We start from the raw sequence: 14,866 nt of genomic DNA on the forward strand, positions 1-14,866 counted from the left end.
AAAGAAGATATACAGATTGCCAACAAATGCATGAAAAGATGCTCAACATCACTACTCATTAGAGAAATGTAAATCAAACTACAATGAGGTATCACCTCACACCGGTCAGAATGGCCATCATCAAAAATTCTACAAACAATAAATTTTAGAGAGGGTGTGGAGAAAAGGGAACCCTCTTGCACTGTTGGTGGGAATGTAAATTGATACAGCCACTATGGAGAACAGTATGGAGGTTCCTTAAAACCAGAACTATCATATGACCCAGCAGTCCCACTACTGGGCATATACCCTGAGAAAACCGTAATTCAAAAAGAAGCATGTACCACACTGTTCATTGAAACCCTATTTACAATAGCCAGGACATGGAAGCAACCTAAATGTCCATGGACAGATGAATGAATAAAGAAGATGTGGCACATATATACAATGGAATATTACTCAGCCATAAAAAGAAATGAAATTGAGTTGTTTGTAGTGTGGTGGATGGACATGGAGTCTGTCATACAGAGTGAAGTAATTCAGAAAGAGAAAAACAAATACCGTATGCTAACACATATATGTGGAATCTAAAAAAAAAGAAAAAAACGTTCTGATGAACTTAGGGGCAGGACAGGAATAAAGACGCGATGTAGAGAATGGACTTGAGTACACAGGGAGGGGGAAGGGTAAGCTGGGACGAAGTGAGTGAGTAGCATTGATATATATACACTACCAAATGTAGAATAGATAGCTAGTAGGAAGCAGCTGCATCACACGGAGAGATCACCTCGGTGCTTTGTGCCCACCTGGAGGGGCGTGATAGGGAGGGTCGGGGGGAGATGCAAGAGGGAGGGTATATGGGGATATATGTATACATATAGCTGATTCACTTTGTTATACAGCAGAACCTAACACAACATTGTAAAGCAATTATACTCCAATAAAGATGTTAAAAAACAAAAGTAAAAATAAACCCATGTGTACATAGTCAATTAATTCATGAAAAAGAAGCCAAAAATATACTTTCAGGAAAGGAAAGTCTCTTCAATAAATGGGGTTAAGAAGAATGGAAAGCCCTATGCAAAAGAATGAAACTGGACACTTATCTTACACCATACACAAAAATCAACTCAAATTGGATTAGAGACTTGAACATAGACCTAACCCAATAAAACTCCTAGAAGAAAACATACAGAACAAATTCCTTGACATAAGTCTTGGCAATGATTTTTTGTTTGACACCAAAAGCAAAGACAACAAAAGCAGTAATAAACAAGTGGGACTACATCAAACTGTGAGGCAAAAGAAACCAGGAACAAAATGAGAAGGCAATCTAGGGAATGGGAGAAAATATTTTCCAATTATATATCTGCTAAGTGGTTAATATCAAAATATATTAAAATATCATATGATCAATAGAAAAACCAATCTGATTAAAAAATAGGCAGATCATCTGAATAAACATTTTCCCAAAGAAGCCATACAAATGGCCAATGGGTGAATTAGAAGATACTCAACATGACTAATAATCAGGGAAATGAAAATCAAAATGAAAATGAGGTATCACCTTACACCTGTCAGAATGGCTATTATCAAAAAGAAAAGGAAAAAAGTGTTGGTAAGAATGTAAACAAGAGGGAAACCTGTGAACTGTCAGTGGAAATGTAAATGAGTGCAATGTCTATGGCAAACAGTATGGAGATGCCTCAAAAAAATTAAAACGAGCACTACTATATGATCCAGGATTTCCACTTCTGGGTATATACCTGAAGGAAATAAAAGCACCATCTCAAAAAGATATCTCTTCATTGCAGCTCATCTACAATAGCCAAGACTTGGAAACAACCTAAGTGTCCATTGACAGATGAATGAATAAGGATAATGTCATCAAAAAAAAAAGAAACCCTGCCATTTACAACATGGATCAAACTAGAGGGCATAATGTTATGTGAAGACGAAGTCAAATACTGTATGAAAATTAAAATTTAAAAAATACTGTATGAAATCACTTGTATGTGGAATCTAAAGCACAGGCACAGACATACACACACAGCAGAACTCACAGGTACAGAGAACAGATTGGCGATTGTCAGAATCAGTGGGGATGGGGGTGGGAGTCTGTGAAGGTGTTCAACAGGTACAAACTTCCAGTTAAAGATAAATTCCTCCTGGGGATGCAATGTACAGCATGATGACTATAGTTTATATTTTAAAAAAAAGATGTCACTATATGAATTTCTCTGGCTCTCAAAGTTCGTTTTGCTTTTTTTCTAGTAGTTTGAACAGTTTAATAACAAATTTGGAGTAGAATGTATATATGAGTAGAGTAGCTTTCACTTGAATGAAATATACAAGATTAAAATAAGATATAATGCCTGGATGGGAATGCATGGTCAGCATGAGAAAACAGTCATCAAGGATGTCACAGGGAGGGACTAGGGAAGATCTGGGAACCCCAGTAGTGATTCTGTGCCCTCATATGATATGTGAATTTGGAATTCCCATAAAGGAATCAAGGAGAGTCTGAAGACAATCTACAACAGAATAACTCAGTTTTTCTCATTGGGGTTTCTTTATGAGGTGCTGAAACAAAAATAAAATGCTTGAAATTTGATCATTTGGCATAAACAACTTCATTAGATGAAATTTCAGGATAAAATGGAAAAGAATCTTCATTCCTTCAATGTCAAGAGAAGGAAATATTTTTATTTTGGAAAGCATTTATACTGTTAATAGTTTTTATATTTTCACTGATTAAACAGTATGTTATGAGAAGCTTTGTCTTCGTGACAACTATAACGATAATTATAGAATTGCACCAAACAATATATGTGCACTCATGACAAACACATGGCCAAATATTTGGATTTAGAGGACCTGTGGAGCCTTGCTTCCTACAACTTCTAATAAGTTAAGCATAGAGTTACATCACAAGCGAATACGATTTTACTGCCACTAGCATTTGTTATTCCAATACACAACTGGAGATATAACAGAAGTCAGAACCCTGTTTTGTTCTCATTTGTCTGAGTGATATTTGCTGTTGTGAAGTTACCAGTTCCCATGATTTGGCGGGTAAGTAGGAAGGAAGGGGGGTGATGGCTTCTGGCTTATCTTTTGTAGGAAAGTCGAGGATCAGTGAACATATTTCACCTTAGAATCGAAATTGGAGGCAAGAAAACAATCAGAAGAACATGAATGAATATTTGCAAACACAGCATGATTCATAATGAATTTGTTTCTGGTAAGCCCTTCAGATTCCATCACAGATTAATTTACTAAATTTGGAAATTTGAAGTAATAAATCTCCTTCCCATATGTCCTTCAATATTGATCACTGGACTGTCCTTTACTATATATAATCATTTATCATTAAACCACAAGGAAAGGGAGCACAATGTTTAAGGCAGGCCAAATCTCCCAACCTGGGTGTTATACACATTCAGACTTGATCCAGCCAGAAACTACATTTCAGAGACAGCTGCTATAGTGCAGCTGAGGGACCTTGCACCTTTACTGTCAGGAACTCAGAGCAGGGCCATTTCAACAAGAGGGAAATCCTGCCATTATGCTGCTCCCCAGACTGCTGTGGGCATTCATGGCTCTCCTCTGCTTAGCTACACATAATTGCAAACCAGGGCGTCAGCTGCCTGTCAGCACTCAGAGGTGAAATGGGACAGAGGAGTAGATGTCTCAACTAAAAATACACTCTCAGCCCTGCGACACTCATTAATGAGTTATTTTGACCTTAAAGTCAAAGGACTAGCACTGTTTTAGAGACCTTGTCTGTACTTTCTTTTCTACTTGTCTATTTGCCTTTGGTTCTTTTAATTCTCCCGTTAAAACAATGAAACCAAATGGAAGATTGACAGCTACATTCCACAAGAACGTGTAACAGTATACAAAACGTCAGTTACCAACTTCTGTGGCATTGACATGTACTGAGTGTTTACAGCCTGTAGATAACATGTTTTGTAGGAGTGCATTATAGCATTGTGTCACAGAAAGATCTGGCGTGCTTATCTTGACTTTATTTTACAAAGAGAAAAATAATCAGCTCCTCACAAGTGAGACTGAACACTTTGGACCGATGGGATAGAAAATGTGACATCAAGACAAGAATAGGACACATGATCTACTAAGTACAGTTCTACTTGGGGAGGCAACAGGACTGAAGATCCGGAATATCCTGATCTTCCTCAAAGTCTAATAAATAAGACTCAATGTCAGGTTTCAAAAGAATATATTATTCCTGTTATAATTTCATGAAAACATAAAAAACTGAATAGATTCTGAAAACCTGAGGGGCTGATTTTTTAACATTTCATGTTAAAGTAACTTTATTTAGTGAAAACTCTAAATAGAGCCCTAGAACCCGGTTAAAAAAAAGAGATACATTAATTATTTTGGATAATATTTCCTTTCACCAAGAAAGCTGAAAATCTGTGAGTTTTAAAAGAACTCCACTGATTCAGAATGGAGAAAAGTAAAGAGAGGCTAAATGAATGACCAGTAAGTAGATTACAAGAAGGGTGCATACCCTATACTAAATTCTATTTTAAATGGGCCGGCAAAATTATTCTGCTGAATAATTATCAATGCATGTCAACCTGTTTAATCTGTAGTTCCCCTCAGCTCAAAACTTTAATACTAATTTTTCCATGCTCCTTTTCAGATACTGCCTAACAACTACCGTGGGAAGAAAAGTAACATAGTTTTGAGGTGAGCCAGACTTTTTCCCCATCTGTGCACTGACCACGTGGTCTATGAACATAACACCCTACTTCCTGTTTGGAGGAGTGACACAGGAACCCAGGTACTATGTATATGTGCTGCTAGGCCCTCAAAGACACTGAACTCTCAGCTTGAGGCAGAACTGAAAACATATGTGCAGGGGAATTCTTGCCACATGGTGCTCTCCAGCCTGCCCTGGGTATTGCTGGCCTTCATCTTCTCTGGTAGGGATGGTTCCAAATATGGGTACAAATGTTCAGGTTGAAAGGACTGCACACAGGCACATGGTACTTCACATGGACTTGGGGAGGAAAGGAGGATTGGAGAAAAGAAAGCTTATCATGATTTCAATTTGGTTTTTCTTTGGGTCCTAAATTAGTCTAATTCCTACATTATTTTGTTCACTACTCCAGCTCTGTTTTCTGATTTTTTTCCCACAGGATTTGGTGCGGCCCAGAAAGTTACTCAAGTCCAGCGAGCCATGTCCAGTCAGCTAGGGGAGGCGGTCACCTTGAGCTGTCAGTATGAAACAAGCTGGAGCTGGTACGTTATTGTTTGGTATAAGCAGCTTCCCAGTGGAGAGATGACTTTCCTTATTCATCAGAGTTCTTCTGGCCAAAATGCAAAGAATGGCCGCTATTCTGTAAACTTTCAGGAAAGACGAAAATTCATCAGCCTCACCATTTCAGCCTTACTGGTGGAAGATTCTGCAAACTACTTCTGTGCTCTCCGGGAACTCACAGTGCATGAAGTAATAGGAAAAGCCAAACAAAAACCCCAGAGCTCAATAAGAGAGAGCCCCCTTGCTGCGGGAGCCACGCTGAAAGGCACACCTGCAGATGCCAGACAAGAAATGGTAGTCCTGTGGTTGCTTAATCTGTGGTCTGGATCAGGAGATTTAATTCTAAATAAAATCTCCTGCTATCTCACTTGGGAACAGATGTCCAGAGTAACTTTCTACTAATACATACTCAGTCTTGAATTTTTGACTTTAAGTCCATCACACAGAACATGTGTAAAATTGTCTAAAGTTGAAAACTTGCTCCATAATAATTTAAAGTGGCAGTTCCACCTAAAGACACTCACATCACAAACCTGGGTCTAGTTATCTGAAATGGTCATGAAAATCATTTCCTTAGTCCTTTCCTCTTAGACTTTGTGTCAGGGTACAATCAGAGAAGCAAATCACAAGTGATCTAGAATAAGAGGCTCACTGTAGAGAATAGAACTCAGGCAATAGCTAGAGCTGGTGGAGGGGTCTATACAAAGCTGTTATCTTTGCATCTGGTGTTGAGCCTGAATTCACTGTTAGTCAGTTAGAGTGTCATTTGGGAAGGAAAGTTGGATGTGGACAAAAGCATGGACAGACTGTGACATGTACGGATACTAGAACCCATGAGGACAATGGAACCCACAAAGATACACTAAAACTTGTCTGTCTCTCACCTCCTTCAGTCTCACAATGGTGGGTGACCTCAAGGAGAAGTGGGTGTCATTTGCCCTCATGCTACACGCATACTTGGTCCAAGACAAAGAGAAGATGAGGAGGTGATCGGGTGGCGGTAGAGGAGTTGTGAGTCAACAATAAGATGAGCTAGTTCATCAGCAGGCACATGTGTGAGTTGCCCAGTTCCTGGAGCCCTGCACCAACCAGCAGAGCTTTAAAAATGTGGCTACTTCATGACAACTACCTTCTAAACCTTGCGCAAGTCTTTTTTGTGGCCAACCCTAACTCAGAACAATACAGGGAAGCAAATTCTGGGACACAGATATCCAGATAGTTGAGACACTACAAAGCTACTACAGTACCCTCTATGTCAACTAGTCCCCCATCTATACCTCTTTTAACAACACAACTTTCAAATAAACACAACAGCAAAACTATGCTTCCTGTTAATAAGATGCAGTTATTCCCCATTCAACCAAAACCAAGCTAACCCTCTCCCGAAGAGAGTACACCCAGTTAATTTATCCATTTTGGGGTGGTGTTCTTTCCTCTTATACCTCATTCACACTGTCCCATTGAATCCTGCATCTTAACCACTGAGATACAATGAGATATAAGATAAACTTATACTTGCACATCATATGTTACCACAGGCAGACAAGTAGGGGAGAGATTTAAAAATGGTTAATGTATACATAACCATATTCATATCAAAATGAAAAAGAAATTGTCATAAGTATTATAGCTTTTGTTTCTGCAAACGACCACATGATTGTAGGTGGTATTTATAACTACCATTTCCATTACCCATTCCATAACCTATTTGCTCATAGCAAGTACCTTCACTCACTGCTCTACGTGACTTCCTAAAAAACAAGTTTCTTATTCAGGAGCAATGCTATGTGGAAAACCATAAAGATGAGTAAGGAATTCTGCAAGTCCACCACTGTGGTTTTGGCAGAAATTTGCAAGGCATTGAAGGAAAATCCACTTAAATATTTAAGTGGAAATAATCTTGCCAATACCCAGGGAAAATCGATATATTGTATTCTGGGAAATATCATTAAGAATGATGCCTGATTTCACATCAGAAGTCACCAAGTGGAAACATTTTTAAAGTGTTAAAACAAATAACTAAAGCTTTGAAACTGGCTTCTTATGAACATGAAAGTATATTTTAAAATTGTCTTTGTTAAAAATCACGGCTAGTAGGGGGGAAAGTCAAGGCACAGAATGGTAAACTGTATTTGCAATGCATATTTCTGATAAAGACTCAAATGCAATATATATTAAAAGCTCATGTAAATCAATAAGAAAAGAGTTAATAAGAATGGCAAAATCTTGGAGATCCAATTCAGAAATATTATATCCAATAGCTAATAAATATACAAAAATTATCATTATTCATCAGGGAATATTATTATCATTCATTAGGGAAATGAAAATAAAACCTCATCTGTGTCCTTTTAGCATCCTGAGTGAATCAGTATGGCTAGGAGAATAGGACCTAAGAAGAGAGGGAAAAATAATGACTGTCTCCAGGAAAATAAGTGCTTAAGTAAATTTCTTAGAAGCTCCCATCATTGAACTGATGTGGAGAAAACAACAAGCAGTAACAGAACACAGACCCGAACATTGAAGGAAAGGAAAGTTTTACTAGAAAAAAGAAAGTTGGTCCTTATTGGGCTTATTATATGTCAGGCACTGTAGTATGCATCTCAGATTCATTATCTAATTCAAATATCATAAACCCTATGAGATAGATTTTATTGTTCCAATTTTTTTAATTTTTCAGAAATAAGAAAGAACTTTCCTAACTTTCCTAACTATTGCCAGCCAGAGTGTAGCATTTATGGGGCTCCTAAAGAGCAAGGTTTGAACTATGGAGAAGCACTTGGCCCCAGCATAGGGTGGCTGGATGTCTCAGTGATGGTGACATTACTGGTTTAAACAGGAACCTAAAGGGAACTAGGAAAGAAGATGCCAAACCTAGGCACAAATTGCATAAGGATCAATAGATGAGGAAATCATCCGCTAATCAGTTAACAGTGCTGAATGCTTTAGCAAGTTCCTTATGCAATAGTGTGCTGGGAAGAATAAGGGGCTACAGGGAAAGATATTATTCCTTAAACGCTCCAAGCATGTTTCTATATCAAGACCTGTGCTCCTTGCCTTTGTCCTCTCTATTGTGATGTTATGCCCCCAAATATCTACATGGTGAACCTCTGAATTCCTTCATGTCTTTGCTCAAATGTCACCCCTTTGGGAATGTTTTATCTCTTTAATCTTTCTATTTTCCTTCCTTGAGAATCAGGCTCTAGCACACTGTATGCAGCAAGAAAGAAAGCTGAAGCACTGCCACCTGGTGGCCTGCTCAAATATTTTGTGATGCCTACACTGGCCTCGCTGCTGCCCTCTAGTGATATTGGGTAAAATTGTGGTGAAGCCTAGTCACAATAGAAGCTGCCATTGCTGAACCAGTCAGTAAACTTCCCAATGCAGAAATCAGGGGAGAGAGGATTCAGGAGAACTGGCTGGTTTTTTTCTTTTGCTAGCCAGATGTGAAAGTGATTGATTTCAAATGACATATACAACACATGAGATGATTTTGCCTGTGGAGTTATAGGCTACCTTGGAAAGAAAGCTCAGAATTGTTGTGCAAGTTTGGGGTTTCTTCTCTGGTAAGTATAATTGTGTCTACTGCTCTGTCCTTTCTTGTAGTATAGCAATATCCTGAGAAGTGGGAGCAAGAGTCAATAATGGGAAAAAATAAACAATTGTAGCCAATACTGGGTGGTACACTCATTTCATATTATAATATGCCCACCCAATCTCTCAATATGACACCTTAATGAATTGACTTCTCATTAACAGTAAGAACATGATAGACCATGGATACTTACGATAACACATGAAATCTGCCAGGTGACCTGCTACATATATCTCAGAAAAATACTGAAATTGATCTTGGGCTAGATTCCTCTGCGATTTCAGATTCTGTCTCCCAACCCCCCACCCCCACCCCCGCAAGATTCTGCATATTGCCTGCAGCTGGTTGAGTGCCTAAGTTAGGGAAGGTGTTGTGTTGGGTGATTTGAATGTGTGTTCTCACTTAATTCTTACTGGAACCCTTCAAGGTTGGGTCTATCCTACTTTAGGGAGACAGTGTAGCAACGTGCTTGAGACCAAAGACTTGGGTTGTATTTCTAGATCTACCACTCGGTAGCTGAGTGATCTTCGGAAAATGACTTAATAATTTTTATGCTTCCATTTCCTCATATCTACCATGTGGATATTGACAGAATCTACCATGCAGGGTTCTTATGAGAAGTGAATGAGATGATGAATGCCAGTGCTGAGCCCAGCACCCCCAGAAAGATACTGGCTACTTGCAGAAAAGGGAATTGAACATGAGAGAGGTTCAATACCTTGTCTGGTGTTACAGAATAAGTGTCGGAGTGGAGCCCTCTCTCCATACCCCATCTAGAGCAGATGCCTTCCCTCACCCCAAGAGCAACTCTCTATCTCAATACAATATTGTATTTTTTAAGTGCTTATCACTATCTATAATTATCTTTTTAAAAAAATCCATTTATTCAATTCTTCCTCCTCCTACCGCACTGTAGGCCTTTTATATCCTTTCACTACAGAATCCTCTATGAGTGAACAATACTTAGTGCAGGAGGCTCAATTTATATGTGTGTGTGTGTGTGTGTGTGTGTGTATATATATATAAAATAAATGTACAAAAGATAAAATTATTTCTAGAGTCCATGCTATTCAAACACTGATGTAAAAGCTTAAGCTGGACTAATCTTTGTGTTGTTTATCTAGAACTGTCAATATGTATATCCTGCAAGTCACTTCATCTGAGATTTAATTTATGCAATATATCTAGTGATCAATTGGCTTCTCCTCGATTTCAGGTAAGGTGGGTTGCTGTAGATTACAGGATTCTACCTTACTAGCTGCATGAATGTCAAGGCTGTTGGAGGTATGCCTGTCTTGTTCTGGATACATACCTTCCAATATCCAGGTGAATTTTTCAATGGATCAGTATTTTCATCAGAAATACGCTTCACAGCAAGTAGGCTTTATGATGGTGTGGTCATACCCACACTACCCTATTCATCAAGTGGTCTGATCTGGAGGAAAAAAAAAAAGGAACTTTACTTGTACTAGTTTCTGTTTGTCTAGCAGTCCATCCCTAACCTCAGCCTTTGCACTTCTAAATTGGGAGACATTAATGAGGTTTTTCAGGATTTCCTTTATTAACCACAGTGGCATCTCTTTTCTTGGGAAGGAAAGTCAGAGGTTAGCCATTGAGATATCTTCCAATCCTGTTCCACTTTCCAGAACACTATTTGAGTGTGTGGAAGGTACTGTTCCCTGAGTTTAGTACCTTCCCCATGCTCTTTCCTTTATTTATTTCAGTTGTTCACTGGAAAGAAGGTTATATAGTCAATTTACACTGCCAATTTTCCGGAAGTACATTTAGATTCTGAACAATCTTAATTACTGCTATCTTGTACTGTTAAATTTCCCCTGGATGTCTTTTTTTTTTTTTCCAGCTGTTTTTTAAGCTCACAGGGAACAGAGAGTATTGCTTTCATAATTTTCAGATCTCTTAAGGACATTCTGGGCACAAGATGACTGTTTAAACTAATATGCGTATGTTCAATCAAACTAGCATTATTCCTGGACTGTGACATGGGCAAGATAGAACATAATTCTTATTTACTTTTAAACAACGCTATTTGAGGTAAAATTGACATTCCACAAAATTCACCCATTTTGAATGTACAGTTCAGTGATTTTTGGTAAATTAGCTGACTTATGAAACCATTACAATAATCTAGGTTTAAACACTTTTATCACCACAAAAAGCTCCTTCATGCTCAATTATAGTTAATCCCTGTTCCGATACCTGGCCACAGGCAACCAGTGATCTACTTTATATCTCCATAGGTTCCTTTTCTGAACATTTCATGTAAATGGAGTCATTCAGTACATTTAAGTTGTTCCATTTTTGGCTAGTAGAAAGAAACCCAAAAAGCAGACTCCTGTTATTTTTAGAACGTATCTTCTCTACCATTTAAAACATTTACTGAGTATCACAAAATGTAAGTGGCATGGCAGATTCCAAACACCATGGACCCCTTACCAGATAGATATGTGTTCTAGTTATTACCAGGTGTTTGACCTGGAGTGAATTCCTCAATCTCTTTCAGCTTTAGTTTTCCTGTTGGTAAATTGGGAATGATAGTAATTCTATTGTGTGATTTCTGTATTCGAACAATGTACATAAAGCAATAGATAATTTAGCACATGGTATGTGTGCACATTTATAATATGAGGATTTTGTTGAAAGTTCATATAAAAGATTCCTAACCAAAGTGTTTTTCCTGCCACAAATTGCCATCCCAATGTCTCTCAAGTTGAATAATTGCAGTGCACGATGGGACAGCCCACTTCTGAATGGTTGTCAGCTCTCTTTGTGCTGTGGACTCATCGGGGATGTCCTCACTGTTTGTGAAGCTGGTCTCAAGCAAGCAGTGTTTCAGCCCTCCTTTTGAGTGACAGGAAACTGAGTCTAGGTCAGAAATTGTTGGTGTGTTTCTAGGACTTGTATGGGGTCTTGTCTCTGATTGGCTGGGCAACCAGATGCAGAATCTTATTTTCTGAAGAAGAATATTCCTCTGCTGAGGATACTTGGGCAGGATAAATGGAGAGGAATCCTTTGCCAGCTCCATTGTTAATCCTGTGACTTCATCTTGGCCTTAAGTCCAGGGGCTGCTGAAGACATTCTGAACAGTATGTGGCAGTGATGGAGAAGGAGGGGGATGTAGTCATGTAACTCCAGGTTCTATCTGGGAACGTGTGAAGACAATGAATACTCTGTAGAGAGATCAGTGTATGTCTGACCCTGCCTTTGTGAACAGAAATGAGCAGCATATTGAGTGTGGAACAGATTTCTCCATCTCTGCATGTTCAGGAAGGAGGGAGCACCAATTTCACCTGCAGTTTCCCTTCCAGCTCTTTTTATGCTTTACACTGGTATAGATGGGAAGCTGGAAAAAGCCCTAAGGACTTGTTTTAATGACTTTAAATGAGGATGAAAAGGAGGAAGGATAAGTAAGAATCACTCTGAATACTAAGGAGGGTTACAGCTGCATGTACATCAAAGGATCCCAGGCTGAAGACTCAGCCACATCTCTCTGTGCCTGCACACAGTGCCCTTCAGCCTCTGCAGCCCAAGCCTGTGCCTGGTGCTGCTCTGGTACCAGCATTGAGAAAGAGCCATGTGTGAGGTGGAAAAGGCAAATTCAATGAATTACAGTGTTTTCTATAACCAGGGGGAAATGTAATGATACATAAACAAGCGACACCAGGGAAGCCCCAACCACCTCTTTTTACTTGCCTTGTTACTATCCTGGTCCAGGTGCTCATAACCTCTCACTGAGTTGGTTGGAATAACTTCTTAAATGTATCCCCTATCCATGAGCTCTTAATTCCCAAATCTATCCCTGAAGTTATCATTCTAAAATACACATCAGATTAGATTGCTGTTCTATTTCAGGACCTGCTATGGCTCCCCATGACCCAAAAGTAAAAGCCAAGGTTTATGTGGCCATCTACAGTATTACTTCCAGTAAGTGTTCATCTTCCTCCCCAGTATTACACCAAGATTTCTGAACATCAGCCATATCAAATGAACTCACTCTCATATTTTCTTCTTATAAATATTATTTCTTTCTCAAGTTGGCAAAATCCTATTCAATCTTCAGGACCCAGTAAATGTCACATTTACTTTTAAAAAGATTTTCCAGGTTACATAAATTATATTTATTTGCCCTCTCCCTCTTTTAGTGTTCTGTGCACAGTTTTGTAAGACCACATATCTACTATGCTAAGAATATTTTTTGGTTTTAACTCTTCACTAGTCCAAATTCCTCAAGGATAGGGGCCCATACATATTATTCTTTAATCCCAGCTGTTATTATTGTCCCTGACTTATAAGAACCATTCAGTAGATCTGCCTACAGCTTGACCACAGTTTACTTTTGACAAGTGCACTGATTAATGAGAGCTGGTTTGTGAAGCTGGTTTATATGAGTGGGTTGGAAACCTTCCACTACGGGAACACTTGAAGATACTTCTACTTCATTATATCCCTCAAGCCAACACATGGCTATGTTTCCCACTCTTACACCTGGTTCTTACTTAAACCATCATCCCAGGAGGCCAATGTGCCCCCATCTAAGCATATGTATCAACACAGCCATACAGAAGTTTGTCTCCATATAGTTGTGGTTTTTAACATCAATTGTAAATGAAATGGTGCGTGAAAATTCTGTATGTTTTTATAACATACCATTTCTATACTTTACGATATCTCCTTTGACTCTCTTCGCTCTTAGTACAGCTTACCCAGGACCTTTTGATGAGTCATGGTAGATGACCGTAAAGACAACTCGTATCATTAAATGAATCTTCCTCAACTTTCTGCTTTCCACATGAAACATTCCTGCTTTTACACATATAATTCACTTTCCCTCCCCTAATAATAAAAAAGATATCTCTCTTCCTTTTAAATAGTGCGCCTCTGTCCAAACGCTTCACCCACTCCATTCACTTTGACTTCTCTGGCACCTCAGCCCACTGATCGTCCAAACTCTATGGTCTGGTTCTTCAGGACTTTCTTGCTACTGATTTCTTCCCATCATTTAAAATATTCAAGCATGCTCCTCTGAAAAAATATTTAATATTCCTCCAAACTCATACATGCCTCTCCTGTAACCAATCTATTTTTTCTCAGAAATACCAATGATCTCTTTATTATTAAATCCAAAAGGTATTTTTTACCTCCGTCATCTAGACAAGTGTTTCTCAAATTCTAATGTGCGCGGGAATCTTATTAAAATGCAGATTCTGACTCAGGAAGTCTGGGTAGGGCCTGAGCTTCTGCATTCAGAATAGCTCCCCGGTGATGCAGATGCTACTCACCTGCAGACCACATTCAGAGCAGCCACTTTCTGTAGTGCTTGCCACTCCTTTCGGAGACTTTTCTGTTCCTGGCAGGAAGGAGGTGAGGAAGGTTCACAAAAATTGTGAACTGCTCTTTCTTTCTCTATCTGACCAATAGAGGGGGCTGTTGTGTAAACTGGAAATGGTTTTTCTATATAAGATCAGAATAATCGCACAAAAACCTTCCTTCCCTACAGTTTAAAGAGATATTCTGACACCACTTTTTGCACAATGACATGTAAAGCATCTCAGACGCCCGAGGCAGGCAGTCTTGTTAAGACAGCCTCTCTCCCAACACACCTTACAACGTCCATCAGAAATCTAAATCCTGTGTCATTCCTTCTCAACCTCACAGCAACCTGGGTTCAAGTCCACCAGTCATCAGACTTTTGTTTGTGGAGAATCTCCCAGAAAGGAGCTCACTGCATCCTTACTGCTCCACCATGACCCTGGTGTTCACCTTGATGCTTGAGGTGCTCCTGTTCCTGAGTGAGTACGGTTCCATTTTACTCTCTTGTCTACACATGGAACATTGCTTTGGACTGACTTTGAATAGACTTTTTGTTCTGGCTGAGTTCATTGATTCAGCATTGATGTTTCAGGAGGAGCCGGAGCCCAGTCGGTGACCCAGCCTGACGGCCACATCACTGTCTCTGAAGGAGACCATCTGGAGCTGAG

At 39.1% G+C, this 14,866-nt stretch overlaps 1 long non-coding RNA gene across 3 annotated transcripts in view; it reads right to left on the reverse strand.

Annotated features, from left to right (window-relative positions):
- Nucleotides 1-14,866, reverse strand: part of LOC138842557 (uncharacterized) — a 178,253-nt gene that overhangs the window by 5,793 nt on the left and 157,594 nt on the right. For all 3 annotated transcript variants that reach the window (XR_011377252.1, XR_011377251.1, XR_011377250.1), the window contains exon 3: nt 10,183-10,305. This is a non-coding gene — a long non-coding RNA (uncharacterized lncRNA). The remainder of the gene's footprint in view (nt 1-10,182; nt 10,306-14,866) is intronic.

The sequence above is a fragment of the Globicephala melas genome, chromosome 2 (genome assembly GCF_963455315.2).
Source record: "Globicephala melas chromosome 2, mGloMel1.2, whole genome shotgun sequence".
Lineage (NCBI taxonomy): Eukaryota > Metazoa > Chordata > Mammalia > Artiodactyla > Delphinidae > Globicephala > Globicephala melas.